We start from the raw sequence: 19,197 nt of genomic DNA on the forward strand, positions 1-19,197 counted from the left end.
CAGCCAGGGTGATGAGCTAGCCCACTTCGGGGCTAGATTTCTACTTCTATCTTTTCTGTTTGAGAGATCTTATGGTTTCTGTGCTTTCTGGGGAGGAACCTGAGAAACTTTTATTCAGAATGTGTTGAACAAAAACACCTCCAAAAGGGCCAAATCGAGATCCAAAGTATCAGGTTCGTCACTACTGAAGTTTACTGCGACGAAGTTCTCAACTTCCTTTCTGGAATCAGAGTGACTTCCTGGGGCGTTGTACATTCATCTTACTTCTCTAAGGTAACCATAGATTCTCCTTTTTGACAGTCTTAACACCATTTTTTCATGAGAGTTCAAATCCGCAAGACATGAATCTTGCGTTATTTGCTGCTGTCAATGTTTTATAGCCATGGCTGCGACTTTATTGTCCAGATCCTCATGAACATTAGTTAAATGCTAGTCTTTTCAATCATTTGATGCCTTTCGTTAGTCTCAGATGGGTTTGACAGAGGAAATGAGAGAATAATGGTGATAATCTCTAAGTTATGAATCATAAAGCTTCATTTTTCTTCCTCGTTATCTTGTCAATAGCCTTTTCGACCAGAGTTGCATAAACTGGGTTGGTTTAAGCCATGTTAACAGAGTCATTCTTCTTTTTGGGATGCTGAAGCCTTTGGTCTACCTGAAGTTTGGAGTATGTTTGTTTTTTGATTGTTGTCTTGGCTTGAAAGTATGGTGCTTGCTTGATTTTGACATGAAAACCCAGAAACTTGAGACCAATGGACGAACCTGGGGCCTCACAAGTTTCTCCTTACCTTAGATTTTTTCCTTTTGTGTGTATTGCATCTTGATGAAGGGTTTAGGGTGTTTGACAAGTGCTTGAGACTGGTTTCTTGTTAAGATTGCCGTATGAGATTACTAGAGTTGCAAAGCTGTGGAAAAAATTAGCGAAGAAGAATTGCATGTTCCGTTCCTATTCTGAAAATTTTTGCTTGTTTGGATGTTAAAATTCCGTGTTTTGTTACTTAGATTAAAGTTTTGATGTTTAGTTGAGATTTTATGCAAAAGGAAGTTTATATCATGAAACTCAGAAGAAGATTGCAAAAGTTTTTCGGTTGCAGAAACCTGGAAATATTAGTTGCAGAAAAGTTTCCTCGTAAGCACTTGGGATTCTCGGTGACATATTTTGAGTCTCAATCCAATGCCACCTCTAATATTGCGCCAAGTGTCCTATTATTATTTGCACTTTAATTTTTTAATAATTCAAATTGGTTTGGTTTAATACAAATTTTCTCTACCCTCTAAAACTTTGAACCAAAATTAACCGGCCGGTCTAATTCAAATACCATCACTTTTGAGTTAACCACTCACGATCTGGGGAAAAAGAAAAAGAAAACCTAAGCGATTGAGCCACCAAAGTCTTTCATCGGTGATTGCTTTGAACAAAGCCAAAAAGAGACAAAGTCCCTGGAAGCTTGTGGCACCGTTGCCCAATAAGCTAAAAGTTGAGGAAAGACCTTGCATCACCACTCTAAAGTTTTGCCTACGTTTTAATGCCAAGAGGTGACTTTTCTTCCCCTTTCTTGGATAACGAGATTCTACACCATATTGAGCGTCAAGAACGGTTGCTGGAGCGAACATCAGCAAGGGAATTAAAAAGAGATTTTATTACTATCTTCAATTCTAGGTAATTTATATGCCCTATTTTTTTACTTTTGTTTTTATTGTTATTGATTTAACATGATTTATTGTTTATTGTTTACAAATAATTTACTATGTATGAATACTTTTGATATTGAAAAAATATTTACTTCATGGGTCATAGTAATTCTTGGTCATTTGAAGCAGTGCAAGCCCTCAAAGATTAAAAACCAGCTCCACATAAACCTGGGTTGTTCTCGTTTTGAAATCCTCCAATCAATCGCTTCAAAACTGCATCCACCCTTAAAAGATCAAAGTGACATCCGTCACCCATAAGTTAAAAATCTGATCGTACATAAATTTTCATAAATCTGATTGCACTATTTTTTTACTTTTGTTTTTATTGTTATTGATTTAACATGAATTATTGTTTATTGTTTACAAATAATTTACTATGTATGAATAATTTTGATATTAAAAAAATATTTACTGCATGGGTCATAGTAGATTCTTGGTCATGATTCCCCTAAACTGCATAGTAGATTTTTGGTCATAGTAGTTGCATTTGTCCCGAATATGTTGTCCCCTAAAGAATGAAGTTACATTAATGACAGAGAGAGAGTGAAATTCTGTAGGAAAGTGTTTAAATAATCATTCAATGGTTCCGAAAGAACAAACTAAGCTGTTGAATACTTTAACCAATTATGCCACTACAAAATTTTAAAGGTGGCATTGGGTTTTGTAGCCTATGTAATTACTAACAGTAACATCACCCTACCTTGTGTTATGCAATTTATATTTTCATATTTGAATTCTTCATTTTCATTTCCGTGAAAGTGCAAATCTACATTGAATTGTGAGTTTGGAAAGGTTAAATATTAGTTGAGTGGTCAAATTGACTACTTACATGCTAATTGTGATATACCTGAAAATAAGTTACTTTGTGGGATTAAAAAATTGTTTATTATTTCAAAAATTCTTATAAATTTTACTTGTGACAGCCCCACTTTCCCCTAAGGCGAACCAAAGGGGTTAGCGGTTGCAGGCACTTCTTACTCACCAATACCTACAACTTTCATGTTTTGAGCAAAGTCCAATTCGGCCTCTAGCTATGACTTAAAATTTCGGACAGAATAGGGGATTTAAGAACCCTAACTTTTCAATTTTCACACCAAATCCAAAATTGATTGCATTTAACCACAATTCACACTCACTAGAGTCATTTCCAACCATTACAATCCATCATACAAGCACCCAACATCAAGATCATATTAAACCAGAAAAATCATCAATAAAATGAAAACTTCACCAAATCACTTCAAACCAAGATAAAACCAGAAATTCCAGCACTTCAAGCACTACTAAGCATAATTTAAGCTTCATAGGGTGTAAGAGGGTGTTCAAGCTTCACTTACCAAGAAACAAGAGAGAAGAGGTTGTTGAACACCTTAAACCTTCAACCAAGCTTCAATAAACAACTTACTAGCACTAGAAGGTAAGATTGTATGGAATGGAATTGGATGTAACCAATGTTTTTGGTTGATTTGCAACAAGTAGAAGCTTGAATGGTGAAGAAAGTTTCTTCCTTCCTTGCTCAAGGTGGCCGGCCAACAAGAGAAGAAAAATGGTGATTTTTTGTGCATTTTTTTGATAGATAATCCTTTGGTCAAAAAAGTCAAAATTGGAAATAGTAATTCTTAAAAAAACTTCCAATGAGGAGGTGACACTTGTCACCTCCATAAATGCATTCTTATCTTTCTTTCCTCTCTCACATCAATCACTTCACACATTCTACTAATCTCTTAACACCCGATAAATTTTAAACAGTATCCGAAACTTAACCTTATTGGCCGAATTTTTCCGAACTTTTCGCACTAGTGGGTCCCACGTCCACTATTTACTCTTAATTTTCTAAAATTTCTCCAATGCTAGAAAAATCATCTTAAAACTATATTTACTCGTAAAAATAATCTAGAAAATTTTCCGGATACAGAAAGTGTAGAAACAAGCCATTGACTATAAGAAAGCCTAGAAAAATTATAAAACCTAATAAATGGAAAAGTTACGGGTTCTCACACTCTCTCCCCCTTAAAGAAATTTCGCCCTCGAAATTTTCTTATCAACGGAATCTATCAAATCTAAAGTACCTTCTACGTCCTCAGACGAGTCAGGCTTAACAACACCGTTTATATCTTAATCAAGAGTGATCAGGCTTAACAATACCCGAATAGACCACGCGAAGTTCCATGGAATCACATTTCTAGTTCGCCCAAGTCCTTTTTAACCTAGGCTCTCATCTCTTCCGTATCCGGGCACAAGAATCCCATCTAAGATAATTCACAACTCGAGCCGGCCAGTCCCAAGAGTAAACCATCCTTATTAAAGATTCCTACCCGACATACATACCTAGCTTCCTCGAGTCCTATGATAATGATTCGTACACTTATCACATGCCCGGTTCATAACTTACGCTCAAACGAGCACTTAGACATATTCATGAAATTAGGACCACAACACCACTTGGCCCAGTCTCACTCCGCGCAGAGACCACGCGAAGTGGCTCTGATACCAATTGTGACAGCCCCACTTTCCCCTAAGGCGAACCAAAGGGGTTAGCGGACTGCCTGCCCAGCTCTCGCCAGGACTACGGATCAAATTAGAGCTATCTATTGCGATCCGGAACTTACAAACGAGCGTAAACAGGTCAAAATGGTAAAATAACCCAAAATAAAAAATGAAATCCGGAGTCGGTCATGAATAGTAACCGATCCGTCAAAACCCAACCGAAAGAGCACGCAAACATTCACATCTGAACTTTAGCGATTACAATCCAAAAGGACATACAAAAGCTTTCAAAAGATAACACATATACACGGTTTGCCAAATCAAAAGAGAAACGCCCCAAAAGTACACTTAGGGTTTTAATACATGAGCTATACAAAAGATATGTTCAACTAGCTCAAGTCGGCAACCGATTATCAAATCCAGTCCAAAAGTATTTATTTTTCCTGTAAGGAAAACAAAAGGAACAGAACGGGGTGAGCTTGCGCTCAATGAGGTACCAAACAGATAGCATTAAAATCATGGCATTTCACATTTAACAAATCAGATACACATGTCAGATGTAAAGCAAAGGAACCAATGATTCAAATCAGAAGGATACGGGTGGCTCTCAGGAGCCAAATTTCCAGCGCAATACTTGATCCTAACCGGTTGACTCTCCGTCAACGTATATAGAACCAATGCGTCCGTAGACCCCTCTTATCACCGAATTCCGTCCACCAAACACCCCTTTACCGGGCCCGCTCACCTCAAACGAACAAAAATGGTAATACTCGAGTATACCCGGAATCAAGGGTCTCAATACCCAAAATCCCCGAACAGACTACCGTGGTTCGTTATCTAATCGTCCAGGCCCTTGCCGGCCCGACTCGAATAACTTAGCCAGAGGATTGAGCTCATAGGTCATAGAAATCCGAACAGATGCAGACACAGATAACAGATTCAAATTTTGCATAGTAAATTGGCATATGAACAGACTAGAGAACGAGTGTGATAAAGTACACCCTCGTCTCGAACAAATAAACAGATTGCAGAGCAGAAATCAAGTTAAACAGCAATGGAGGGGAGTGGTACACTCACCGGCTCAACTTCAAAAGTTTTCACTTCAGATTGGCCTTAATCGCCAAGAAACCCTAAAATAATCAAAATAAATCAATTGAAGGTTTTACTTCCAGAATCGAGTAAACACAATGCACATGAGGCTCGACTACTAGTCGTATGCCTCGCCAAAATAATTACTAATGCAAGGGTGGAAAACATGATTTTCTTGGAAACAAAAAGGTAACATGAAGACTTAGGCGCAAACAACCCAAAAGCCTTTCATTCTACCAAAAGGCAAATCCAACTTAAAGGAACCAACGGCCTAGAAAATCGGGCAGCACTTCCCCTAAAATTCTTACTTTTCCAGCCATTAAGGCTTCATTATTTTTCTTCAATCACAACCCAACAACACACAGATAAGCATTTCATGTCAAGAGCCGTTCCATAGGCTCACAATATCATAAAACAAGAAACCATACCGAGCCATAAACAACACCAATTCACAACCCCAATAGGGTTTTATAAACATATACCAGCATGAAAGCAAACCAGAAATTAAGAAAGGGCTTTAACCTAAGCCTTGATAAGAAAACCGGATTTGACCTCATAATGCGGTAATGGCACAACTCTCACTACAAATGTCGGATGGGGGTGTAAGACCCACCGATTCGAAGCTATGAAACAGGGCTACAACAATGCAGAAGGGCACTCAATCCAGTTCCTAGCTTAACTAGGTCGAAAGTGCCAAATACTATACCAGAATTACCAAAACAGGTTTGCAAAACACAGAAAACTGTAATTACTATAACTCAGTCTATACAAGTCCAAATGCCGAAATTCCAAAGGCATATGATAGCTAAGACATCCAGTAACATTTCATCAGAAGACACCAACTTCAAAATCCAAACCAAATCCAGTCAAAATAGGCAATTACTATCGCAGTTCCGCACATTCTGTTCACCAAAAACAGCAACAGTAAAAACGGCATAACTCTCTCTATACTACTCCAAATTCCCTGAAATTTTGCAGGCACTTCTTACTCACCAATACGGCCTCTAGCTATGACTTAAAATTTCGGACAGAATAGGGGATTTAAGAACCCTAACTTTTCAATTTTCACACCAAATCCAAAATTGATTGCATTTAACCACAATTCACACTCACTAGAGTCATTTCCAACCATTACAATCCATCATACAAGCACCCAACATCAAGATCATATTAAACCAGAAAAATCATCAATAAAATGAAAAATTTCACCAAATCACTTCAAACCAAGATAAAACCAGAAATTCCAGCACTTCAAGCACTACTAAGCATAATTTAAGCTTCATAGGGTGTAAGAGGGTGTTCAAGCTTCACTTACCAAGAAACAAGAGAGAAGAGGTTGTTGAACACCTTAAACCTTCAACCAAGCTTCAATAAACAACTTACTAGCACTAGAAGGTAAGATTGTATGGAATGGAATTGGATGTAACCAATGTTTTTGGTTGATTTGCAACAAGTAGAAGCTTGAATGGTGAAGAAAGTTTCTTCCTTCCTTGCTCAAGGTGGCCGGCCAACAAGAGAAGAAAAATGGTGATTTTTTGTGCATTTTTTTGATATATAATCCTTTGGTCAAAAAAGTCAAAATTGGAAATAGTAATTCTTAAAAAAACTTCCAATGAGGAGGTGACACTTGTCACCTCCATAAATGCATTCTTATCTTTCTTTCCTCTCTCACATCAATCACTTCACACATTCTACTAATCTCTTAACACCCGATAAATTTTAAACAGTATCCGAAACTTAACCTTATTGGCCGAATTTTTCCGAACTTTTCGCACTAGTGGGTCCCACGTCCACTATTTACTCTTAATTTTCTAAAATTTCTCCAATGCTAGAAAAATCATCTTAAAACTATATTTACTCGTAAAAATAATCTAGAAAATTTTCCGGATACAGAAAGTGTAGAAACAAGCCATTGACTATAAGAAAGCCTAGAAAAATTATAAAACCTAATAAATGGAAAAGTTACGGGTTCTCACATTACTAATGTACCAAATTGAAAAAAAATACAAGAAGTAACAATAGCTTTTCTGATTAGTTGCAAGTAGTAGTAGTGAACAAGTAGAATTGGGAATTCAACTATTTCAATAAATTATCCAAGAAAAAAATTTGCTTACATTTTTTTCTTATTGTATTGCAATTAACCTTGTGTGAAAGTTTGCAGGATATGGATGCTACGACTTCTATGGAAACTAAGGTATCATCCTGTCGCAGATTGGATTTTGACAAGGTAGATCAAATTACGAATGATGAGATTTCCACTCCACCTGTTTTAAATGTGATAAAGGATGTAAACAAAATTCATGCATCGATTCCTCCTGAACTACTTCCGAAGATGGGCATGGAATTTCAGAGTGAAGAAGATGCTTATAATTTTTACTTAGCATATGCAAAGGAAGTTGGTTTTGGAATCAAAAGAAGTAGCTTCCACAAAGATAGTAATGGTAAGCTCATGGATAGGGTACTTTGTTGTAGTGCTGAAGGAAAATGAACAAAGGATAAAAGAGATCTCAATGTAAGAGCCCCTCGTCCTGAGACACGGTTTAATTGTTCGGCGAAGATGAAGGTTAATAGTAGACAAACTGGTAAGTTTCGTATATGTCAGTTGATCATTGAGCATAATCACTATCTTTCAAGTCCCAACAAAAGTCATTTACACATATCACATAGAAAGATAAATTCTATTCATGCAGCTGAAATTGATATGGCACACCATGTGGGTATAGCACCAAAAGTTTCTCATGAACTTATGGCACTACAAGTGGGAGGACGGGAGAACTTAGGTTTCATTCCTGAGGATTACAGGAATTATTTACGTTCTAAATGAATAATACAAATGAAAGTTGGAGATACAGGAGGCGTACTTGAATATTTGGAAAAAAATGCAATTAGAGGATCCTAATTTCTTCTATGCAATTCAAGTGGATCAGGATGCTTTGATTACAAATATTTTTTGGACTGACAGATTAATGAGGGTAGATTATGCAAGTTTTGGAGATGTTGTTTGTTTTGACACAACGTACAGAAAGAATAATGAAGGCCGTCCATTTGCATTATTTGTTGGAGTGAATAATCATAAGCAGACTGCAATATTTGGGGCTGCTTTATTATATGATGAAACTGCTTCAACTTTTGAGTGGTTGTTTGACACTTTTGCGAGAGCCATGTTAGGAAAAAAACCAAACACTATACTTATGGATCAGGACGCAGCAATGGCTAAAGGACTAATTTCTACATGGCCTGAAACACGTCACCGTCTTTGCATATGGCATATATTTCAAAATGCAGCTTGTGACAGCCCCACCTCCCCCTAAGGCGAACCAGAGGGTTCGGCGGGCCGCCTGCCCAGCTCTCGCCGGGACTCAGTCATTCACTACATTCCTCAAACAGATTACAAGATAAAACTCACATATTACAATATAAATCTCCAATATTTCAGACCAAACCTACAGTCCGGCATCGTAAACTTCAAGCCTAGGATACACTACAGAGATCTGAAGCCTAAGCTCTGATACCACCTCCAATCATGAATTGAACATCATTAGAGGAAGGAAAGTGGTTCTTCACAACTCACCTTAGCAATACAAGAGATAGAGCAATTAGTCACCTTAGCTTTCCAAACAACTTCACAACCAAGCTCAACTCCACCAAACTAAGAGGTTTTATGGAGTAAATTCAAGTTTAATCGGTTAGAATTGAAGATTGAGTGAGATGAGAAGCTAGAAAGTTGAGAGATTTTTCTTCTTTTCCTTTGAGAGAGAGCCGGCCATGAAGCATAGAAATAGGATGATTTTTGGGTCAAAAGTCCAAGATTAAATCACAAGGTGACACTTGTCACCTTTTTGGTTTAAAACTTATCTTTTTATCTCTCCAATACAAATATCTTAACACTTTGTAAAATAATATCACTTAATACCCCAACAAGTTGTCAAAAATATAATGCATTTACCGCACTTGCGGGTCCCACGTTCAAAATACGCTCTTAATTTCTCAAAAACTAACCGATACTAGAAAAATCATTTTAAAACTATCTTTGCTCATAAACTTTATCTGGGGAATTTTTCTAATCAAGAAAATGTAGAAAAGGCGGGCGTTTAAAAAATAAACCCTAGAAAAGTAGAAAATTCCGGGTTCTCACACTTATACTTTTCGGGGCGTCACAATCTCCCCTCCTTAAAAGAATGTCGTCCTCGACATTCCTTCTTGTACTAATCAAGTCAAGACATCCCGCAAAAATCACTCAAGCATTCCAAGTAAACACTAAGAGTCAAATCAAACCCACAGTCCGGCATCCTAAACTTCAAGCCTAGGATACACTACAGAGATCTGAAGCCTAAGCTCTGATACCAATTGTGACAGTTCTCAGGGTCACATCACAAGGTACCTATCAGCTTGCCACCCGCACGCGGCCATCCCCTACGGAGAGTTTCGCTTCGTGACTCTTCACGAACGAGAGGCTCGGGGCTTTTCCAGTAAAAGGACGTAGAGTCCCAACCGTCGGCATATGGCTCTGATACCAACTGTGACAGCCCCACCTCCCCCTAAGGCGAACCAGAGGGTTCGGCGGGCCGCCTGCCCAGCTCTCGCCGGGACTCAGTCATTCACTACATTCCTCAAACAGATTACAAGATAAAACTCACATATTACAATATAAATCTCCAATATTTCAGACCAAACCTACAGTCCGGCATCGTAAACTTCAAGCCTAGGATACACTACAGAGATCTGAAGCCTAAGCTCTGATACCACCTCCAATCATGAATTGAACATCATTAGAGGAAGGAAAGTGGTTCTTCACAACTCACCTTAGCAATACAAGAGATAGAGCAATTAGTCACCTTAGCTTTCCAAACAACTTCACAACCAAGCTCAACTCCACCAAACTAAGAGGTTTTATGGAGTAAATTCAAGTTTAATCGGTTAGAATTGAAGATTTAGTGAGATGAGAAGCTAGAAAGTTGAGAGATTTTTCTTCTTTTCCTTTGAGAGAGAGCCGGCCATGAAGCATAGAAATAGGATGATTTTTGGGTCAAAATTGAGTATTAGTAAAGGTAAGAAATAATGGTCAAAGTCCAAGATTAAATCACAAGGTGACACTTGTCACCTTTTTGGTTTAAAACTTATCTTTTTATCTCTCCAATACAAATATTTCCGGGTTCTCACACTTATACTTTTCGGGGCGTCACACAGCTATTCATCTCAGTCATGTGTTAAAAAATTTTAAACAATTTGCTCGTGATTTCAGTAGATGTATATATGATTTTGATGAAGAAAAAGACTTTATATATGAATGGAATGCTATGTTGAAGAAATATGATCTTGAAGACAATGATTGGTTGAAACATATGTTTGAAATTAAAGAGAAATGGGCATTGGTATATGGAAGGGAAACATTTTGTGCAGATATGACAACAACACAAAGAAGCGAAAGCATGAATAGTGTGCTAAAAAGGTATGTAACCTACAAGAATAAATTTCATGAGTTTTTCAGTCATTTTGAGAGGCTAGTTGATGATCGTAGATATAAAGAACTTAAAGCCGACTTTAGAGCATATACAAGTACTCCAGTACTACCATTTGATGTTGATGTTTTGAAACAAGCTGCAAGTGTTTATACGCTTGAAGTATTCAAATGGTTTGAAGTTGAGTGGGGCAAATCTCATGATTGTGGTATAATCACCTACAGTGAGGTTGGAACAGTGACAGAGTATAAGATCACTCCTAAAGGTAGAAAAAACTATCATATGGTTAGATTTGATGCAATAGGTGATTAGATTTCATGTAGTTGCAGGAAGTTTGAATTCTCTGGGATTGTGTGCTCTCATTCTCTGAAAGTTCTTAATGTAAGAAACATAATGAAGATCACTAGTCAATACATAATAAAGAGATGGACCAGCAAAGCAAAAGCAGGATATATTAGAGACAATAATTCTTGCAATATCAATAATGATTTGGATCCGAAAGTGCTTTTTACGAAGCGTTATAGAGATTTGTGTAGACTATATACTCAATTGGTCACAAAAGCTGTACAAGCAGAAGAAACTTATAGAATTGCTAAAGAAGGCCTTTTGAAAATGTTGGATTTGGTTGATGCAAGGTTATATCAAGAGGGGGTTGAGCAATGAGATGTCAAATGCAACAAAAGTTTCTAGCCCCACAAATAATACTACTAATGCAAGTGGTATCAATATCAAGGGCATCAAAAGAAAGACGAAAACTATTTCAGGCAAGAGACTGAGGAGTAGTCTAGAGAAGGCTACTAAGAGAAGAAGATCAACGAAAAAAAGTTTGCAAAATAGTGTAACTATGAAGTTACCAGCGTCATCACATGATGAGATTTTATTACATTATAATTTTACAATCTTTGCAATTCAATATTTTCTTATATTATGATTCTAATCTTTGTTTTTTCTTTTCATTAGCCTGTAGGAGATATTATAAATATTGTATCTACAGGATGCAGTATACAACATCATGAACTACTAGAGGTAATAATTTATAAATGTACTTTCAGTTCGATGAACATGACTGACTACAAGAGGTAATAATTTATAAGCTATTCATAAATGTACTTATTTATTTTTATTTTTAGGCAAATACAAATGAGGTGAGCATGATAGAATCTTTACAGTATCAACAAAATTATGGCCAACTATGCACTTTCAGTTCCATGAACATGACTGGCTTGCTCAAGGTAAACTATTACTGTTGTGATCATGAGTAATTACTTCTTTAAGAAAAGATTATTTATCGTCTTTTTGTATTCATCCATTTATTTATGTGTTCAATTTTTTTTTTGTGATGCAAATCTAACCATAGGCACAAGAATTACATGGTTTCAGAGGAGCAAAAATAAATCAGTTCGAATTGAATGACAACTCTTGTACTATGGGACAAAAAGTTGGAGCTGATCGCAATGAAGAGGTATGCAGAAGCCACAGATAGATTGAATGAGTGAACAAAAGAGGGATTGGTGTTGAACCCATTCAGCCTCTTTGGTGCATTAGAAATCCCGGCATGTGCAACATAGTTTGGCCATATGTACCTAGTTGAATATTCTGATCTTTTGTGCTTGGATTGATGTTTTATCAGAGAGTTAGAGAAATAGGTTTTGCAAGACATAATAAGAGGTCTCCAACATTTGCTTCATGGTGCTTTAGATCTTTCCTCGCGGAAAATTAGTGCAGCATCTCCTGTGAGGGAACTCATTCCTCAGATTCATACATTACTTGTCTAGTAGCAAGTTAATTGCATTCGAAAAGAAACATATGTTTAGAAAAGGAAAACCATACAACATACAACATTTAAAAATGTTGGCAAATCAACTTTGTCTTTTTCCCAAACTCCAGAATGTACAGGTCTATTTGCAGAAAGGTGAAGGTACACAGTTCACTAACTATTAAGTTGTCTGTCCAATAGCATTGAGGTCAACAAGACCAACAGCTCATAGTAGTACTTCCTAAAAAATTATCCAACTTAAAATACAAACTCAAGACAACAAACTGGTTGTAGGATGATTTCCTTTCCAATTTCCATATGTTTTCCCAATTTCAGAGTGAATGCATGTAGTAAAAGTCAAAAAGAAATATGACTACACACTCGGTAATTGTGTCAGCAGTATTGGTGCAGCAGTATTTTGTGTCTCAAGCATAGTGGTAGCACTGACAGGTTCGTCAAGATGGAATTCTAAGTTGCTTCCTGCCTTTCGCTTCAAAGTTGGTGACCCTGAATGCAAATGTTCTGTTAAAGAAGATGAGCTCCCAGCTTCTCTTTCCGGACATAAAGATGTCCATGTCTCATATAGAGAATCCGGATCAACCAACTTAGGCTCACTGGAATTGGCAAGAAATTGCTGATAAAGCTGAGATGCTAAAAGGCCTTCATCCATGGAGCTGCATGTTGCTTCATCATACAATTCCACCGGTGGAAAGAGGCCCAATGATATGGATGGGAAACGTTTACAAGCCAATGAGACATCAAAATCATCTTTTCCACCATTACACTTCTCACATAGTTCATTGTCTATCGAGTCATCAATGCCATCATAACCAAGAAGGACAGTTACCTAAAGATAAATCAGATTGAGATAATAAAAAAATCCCCTTTAGATGGCAAAAATCAGATACCACTTACTTTAAAATCGGAAGGGAAATTGTAAATGTAGTAATCATGTGAAAAACTAAGCAACCTTCAAGCTAACAAATATCACAAAGACTCTGATTTCTCAATATTATTACTGATATACAATGAGTATTAGCTTAGTTGGACTAGCTCCAGAAGGATTAGAACTCAGAATTGGGTACATGAACTAAATGATCTTGTCAATAATCTATATTACTAAATACTGATAGTTTGTCTTCCCTTTCTTGAATTTTTCAGCAATCTTTGTATTTGATCATAAAAAATCCAGTTTCCATTACATGTAAGTAATATCATTTTCAAATAGACATAAAAGAACTAAGGGCATGCCTTGTAAACTAACAAGGTACATGCCTGTCAGTGCTGCACAATGATATAGAGATATTTTCTTTTCCTTAAGCATAAAAATAGATTATGATTATAAGGCTAACAAACAACAGTGCCTGCTTCAGGGTCACTAATTACAAGTCTTTAACTAGGATCATTCTATATGTTGCAACAGAAAGGGTGTTACAATTGATAAAAAAAGAATAGTTTCCCTATATTTCTCCTTTGCATTTGTTCTCCCTATACAACTGATACTAGACTGCATTACAAAACCAAGTACCTACGTAACATCTCCCTAGCATGTTACAATTTCAAAACCAAGTACACTTCTATTTCTTTCATTCTTTCTACAAGCAACAAACTGTGAGCAAAAAGATTTGCTGCACGACAAAGCTATAATAATGGAGCATTTCATCTTACTTTCTTCCAAGCAACTGAAGAAAAGAAAGACAAAATTCCGGGCCGAGAAAAACCATATATCATCATAAATACTTGTAACGATTGGTGGTTGCTAGGGTGCATCACATTTAATTGTAGAAAAACTATAACTTCCTTTACAAATCATAAACAGACAAGTAAAATATAACACAATAATACTCAAAACCGAAAATACACTTGAAATTAAAGTTGACCAAAAAAAACTGAACAGCATCAATAAGTGGAAAAATTAGTAACTAACCAATGTGTCTGACTAATCTCAAGTTCTTTACTCTTCCATATCTGCTCATAGCCTAAAGAAATAGACAAAACCCATATCCCCCAATTCAACAGATAAGCTCAAAAAAGTAATCATTTAAAATAAAACGCCATAACAAAAAAACAACAAAACAAAGTGAAAATCAAGAAAATGAAACTTAAATAAAAAAAAAGGGACCTGGCGAAGAGTTTCTTCAGTGGTGGAGTGGGAAAGACGGCCCACAAAAATCATGCAATAGGGGTCACCAATCACCTTTGGATCGCCGAAAGGATCATCTGCAAGAAAATGGGCACATAAAAAAGTGGGGAAAATGGCAAAAAAGAATGAACAAGAACTTGGGAAGGAAATCAACAATAGGAAAAGTTACAGAGGCAACGTTTGGTGAAAACTAGGACCAGTCCACAAGTAGAAGGGCAAAGCCAAAATTACATTGGAAAGGCAGAAATTAAGCCCTTTTGCTATCGTAATCGATGACCTCAGAATCAGTAACGGACCTGGAACGCTGCACAATTGAGCGTCTGATGGAGTTGATCCAATCTTCTTCCTCCTTCTACAACTCAGCCATGAAGTACATGAAATTGCCTCCAGTGGAGAGCTCGAAAGAGAAGGGCTTTGACGGTGAGGCAATCGGCAGTGAAGATGCCTTTGACCGTGAGCCAATCGGCAGTGAAGATGATACCACGTGGAATGGCGGAGCTGGTGGAGGAATCAAAAGGACCTCATCGGAGGAAGAAGGAATCGGCAGTGAAGTGTGGACCTCATCGGAGTGGATTGGAGAGTTTGAAGGCAATCAATGATGAAAGTATTGGTAGATGAATTAGACCGGTGGTTAATTTTGGTTCAAAGGTTTAGAGGGTAAAGAAAACTTGTATTAAACCAAACCAATTTGAATTATTAGAAAATTAAAGTGCAAATAATAATAGGACACTTGGCGCAATATTAGAGATGGCATTGGATTGGCACTCAAAATATGTCACCGAGGATCCCAAGTGCCTCGCAAGCTTGCATGGGAATTTCAAAAAATTGCATTTTAGACCTTCAAGTCTTGGATAACGTTACTATGACCCGAAATTTGAAAAATATAATCATTTTTATCCTTTCAAAATTCTAATTTTCTTTGGCTTGCTTTAATTTTCTTTTTGGATAGGTTTTTAGTGAATTTTAGGATGAAATTCGAGGTTTAATAATTTTTGCTCGATTTATGATTTTTTATTTGAATTTTTAGTGAAATTTTGGGTATTTTTGTTGTTTAATTGTAATAAATGGTTGTTCATTTATTTTTTTTTTAGTAGGTTTCATCTTAAGCCATTAATTTTTATTTAGACCCCTAATACTTGTAATAATAATAATTTCACCCCTCAAACTTCTTTAATTGTTTCAATTGGATCCTTGTTTGTTTTAATTTATTGAATATGGGTTGTTTATTTTTATGTGAATGCTTTGATTGATTCAATTTTGTATTTATTTCCATTTCTTGTGATTATTTGTTAATTAAAGTGATGCCTTGACCATTTTATTGTTTTGGAGGGTAAATAAGTAATTTTGTTTCACTAGGTCACCAATTCAAGGGAGGTACACTCTACTCCTTTATTTTGATTTTATTTGACCCTATGTGTTCCTATGTGATTTTATGTGTGTAATTGCATGCTTTTGAATGTTTTCTTTATTTTGTTTATTTATTCACTTTATTGGTTTTAATCTTGTATATTCATTTTTATTTAATTTCTGTTATTTAAGAGGCATTAAATGCCAAAATTGTAATAGTTAGGTTATTATTTCATTTTATTTAACTCTTTCCCCCTTTAGATTGTAGTTAGGGCCCTCCAAATGTAATAATTAGGGTTTTATTTGCTTTATTTGCTTTGTGTGTTTTGCATGCTTGTGTGTTTACGTGTTACTCGCTTTCTTAGGGCCTTGCATCTAGATATCATGCTTATGTGTTATTTGTTATATATGATTTATGTGTTTATTTGCTTTATTATGTTTTACATGATTTATTTGATTTAATAAATGCATGACGTCACCACACTAGTCCAACGTTAGTTGTGGCCCCTTTTTTTTCATCACCAAACTAGTCCAACGCTAGTTGTGGCCCTTGTTCTCATTTTCTCGCTAGTCCAATGCTAGTGGGAACTTATAGACATGGGATAGTCCAATGCTAGACCCTTAAGGGCCATCCACACGCTAGATCATGCTTGTGTGACAATCACTACATTTTCATGCATATTTTCTACTTTTTAGGGTTTTATCATTTTGCATGACATTTCCCTTATATGTATATCCCTTATCGCATATTTTCCTTATATGTATATTCCTTACTCCTATGTGTGAATCATGATATTAGACTTGCATTTCATTTAAGGAAAGTTAGAACTAGGCTAGATCATTTTGCTTAATTAGATAGGAGAAATACCCCTTAAATATGGGATATGGACGAGTGTGGCTTCTTAGCCTTAGCACGCTCGTATTCCCTCTATAAAAGGGAAAAACTAGTCACGAATTTTAACCCTCCGCACCCGTTATCATGCATTCCTCTAGGTCATGTATATTTGCATAATTATTATTTTCTTCTTTTTTCTTTTCTTCGAGTCGCATATTTTACACATTCGTGACCTCTTCAAATAATCACTTTTGAGTATCGCAATTAATGTGATTTGCTCCAACTAAAATTCGAAGAGACATGTTGACCTCCCGATATCCTCCTAGGTTTAGGTTTTGCATCCAAATGCGATAAATTCTTAACTTAAAATAAGAAAATTTTTGACTAAATCACACAACTAGCCTTGGCTAGGTTGAAAGGGTGCCTTGGATTTTATCCTTGCCTTCTCTTTCTTCAAATGTGACCCCGGACCCCTTTTCTTTTGATTTTCGTAGAATTAGAGTCGTTTAAAAATGGTTTTCTTCTACTTTTTCTTTAAAAATTCATTTTAGGTGACTTGGTACACCTTAACTCAATACCAAGTGGCGACTCCTATTTTTCATTAAAATCCTTTTTAAACTATTATTTCGGGTCAAAATCATCACACTTTTAAGTCCCATTTAAACCCATTTTTCTTTATTCATTTTTCTAAAAAATCAACAATCATTTTTCAATCAAAATTAAATCCAAATTCATTTCTTTATTCACTTTCTAATTAAAAACTCATTTTTTTCAAATAAAAAATTAATCAAAATTCATTTTCATAAACACTTTATTTTTCATTTTAAAAATGGGGTGCGATAGCTGGCGACTCCACTGGGGACTTAGAGGGTCCGAGCATTTGATTTAGTCAATCCTTTTATTTTTCTAACCTTCTTATATATTACATTTGGAGGTTTTAGGTTGCATTTTTCCTTTTTAGGGTTTTCTTGCATTCTACATGCGTAATAATCTCGATATCCGTGTATGTTATAAATAATGTGTTTATTCACTTATGTTTATATATCGCGCTTGCATCTTAAGGGAGGGGATATGTGAGGACCCGAAAAATTTCTTATTTTTATCGAATATTAATGGTTTAATTAAGTATTTATCCACCTGTTTTCCCCAAATAATTTATTACGACCATTTTAAATCCATTCGTATGGAATAATGTCTTCTTTATGCTTTTAAAACGTCCCGTTAACAACTTCAATTTTCGGAGGATTGTTTAGGTGAGAAATAATGAACACGAGTGTTTCAAGGTGATATTATATTCGAGAGTATGATTATCCTGGGGAAATTAAGAACGGACAATAGCAGATTAAGAAAAGTTAATCGGGAATTAAAGGTGAATAAGTTCTAAGTGAGCATACACTACTCACGCGTGGATAGTTTTCCAAAAGATGCATGGATACAAGTTTATTGGAGATTTGAGGAGTTAATACTCGACTCATGTGAGGACTCGTAAAACTCCTATTAAAATCCTATTTTGAGCTTATTTAATTATTTACTTGTTCATTTATTCCGAGTATTATTTTCTAGACCTATTGAACCTAATTACGTGGAAATATAGCTTCATTATATTTTTAAAGTGACTTGTTTCAAAAATTAATTTCCGAGAGCGCGTTTAGTGAGAACAGTGAATAGTGCTTGGAAATTTTACCCGATTGAGAGTACACTAGGCTTGGAATATTAAAGACTTATACAATGGATCTAAATTTGGTATTTTAACGATTAAATACTCAAGTGATAGTTAGTGGTACGATCGTTATAAGAATTTCTCGAAGGTTTCACTCTATCGTGCCTAAATTGGAAATACGCGTTTTCACGCACGCGATTAATTGAGGGACTTTAGACCATTATTTTGGGACAATTAAGGGTGAATAATATTTATATGAATATAAGTGCATTAGAGGTTTAGTGCACTAGTGAAACAAATGCAAGAGGCATTGAGCACGAAACGCGCGCGTAAGCGCGCGAGAGGGAGTTGACTTTTGCACCAATTATAGCCACACATTAAAGCTTCCTTTGGAAGCCTCATTTAGATCAAAATTTTCTCTCTCTTCCTTCCTAAGACAGCCGGCTCTCCCAAGAGCAAGAACCAAACTTGCTTCATCAAATTCTACTCCATTTCATGCACCAAATCTCAACCATTTCACACCAAAATTGAAGACCACTTAGCTTAAAACTTGGAGAGTGCATCTAGCTACAAAAACAAGGGCTTTGCATGGTTTTCTTTGGCTGAGAATGGGCTGAAAATTCTGTTTGGTTCATCAACCAAAGTAAGTAGTGATCAACTCATAGAATCTTGTCTTTTGGAAGTCATATAGCATGATTAAGCTCTAGCATGCCTTTGGTTAACTTGTTT

General features: G+C 36.2%; 1 pseudogene; it reads left to right on the top strand.

Moving 5' to 3' along the window:
- Positions 1–7,432: 7,432 nt before the first annotated feature.
- On the top strand, positions 7,433–11,390 carry LOC113740910 (protein FAR1-RELATED SEQUENCE 5-like; annotated as a pseudogene).
- The last annotated feature ends 7,807 nt before the right edge of the window (positions 11,391–19,197 follow it).

The sequence above is a fragment of the Coffea arabica genome, chromosome 4e (genome assembly GCF_036785885.1).
Source record: "Coffea arabica cultivar ET-39 chromosome 4e, Coffea Arabica ET-39 HiFi, whole genome shotgun sequence".
NCBI lineage: Eukaryota > Viridiplantae > Streptophyta > Magnoliopsida > Gentianales > Rubiaceae > Coffea > Coffea arabica.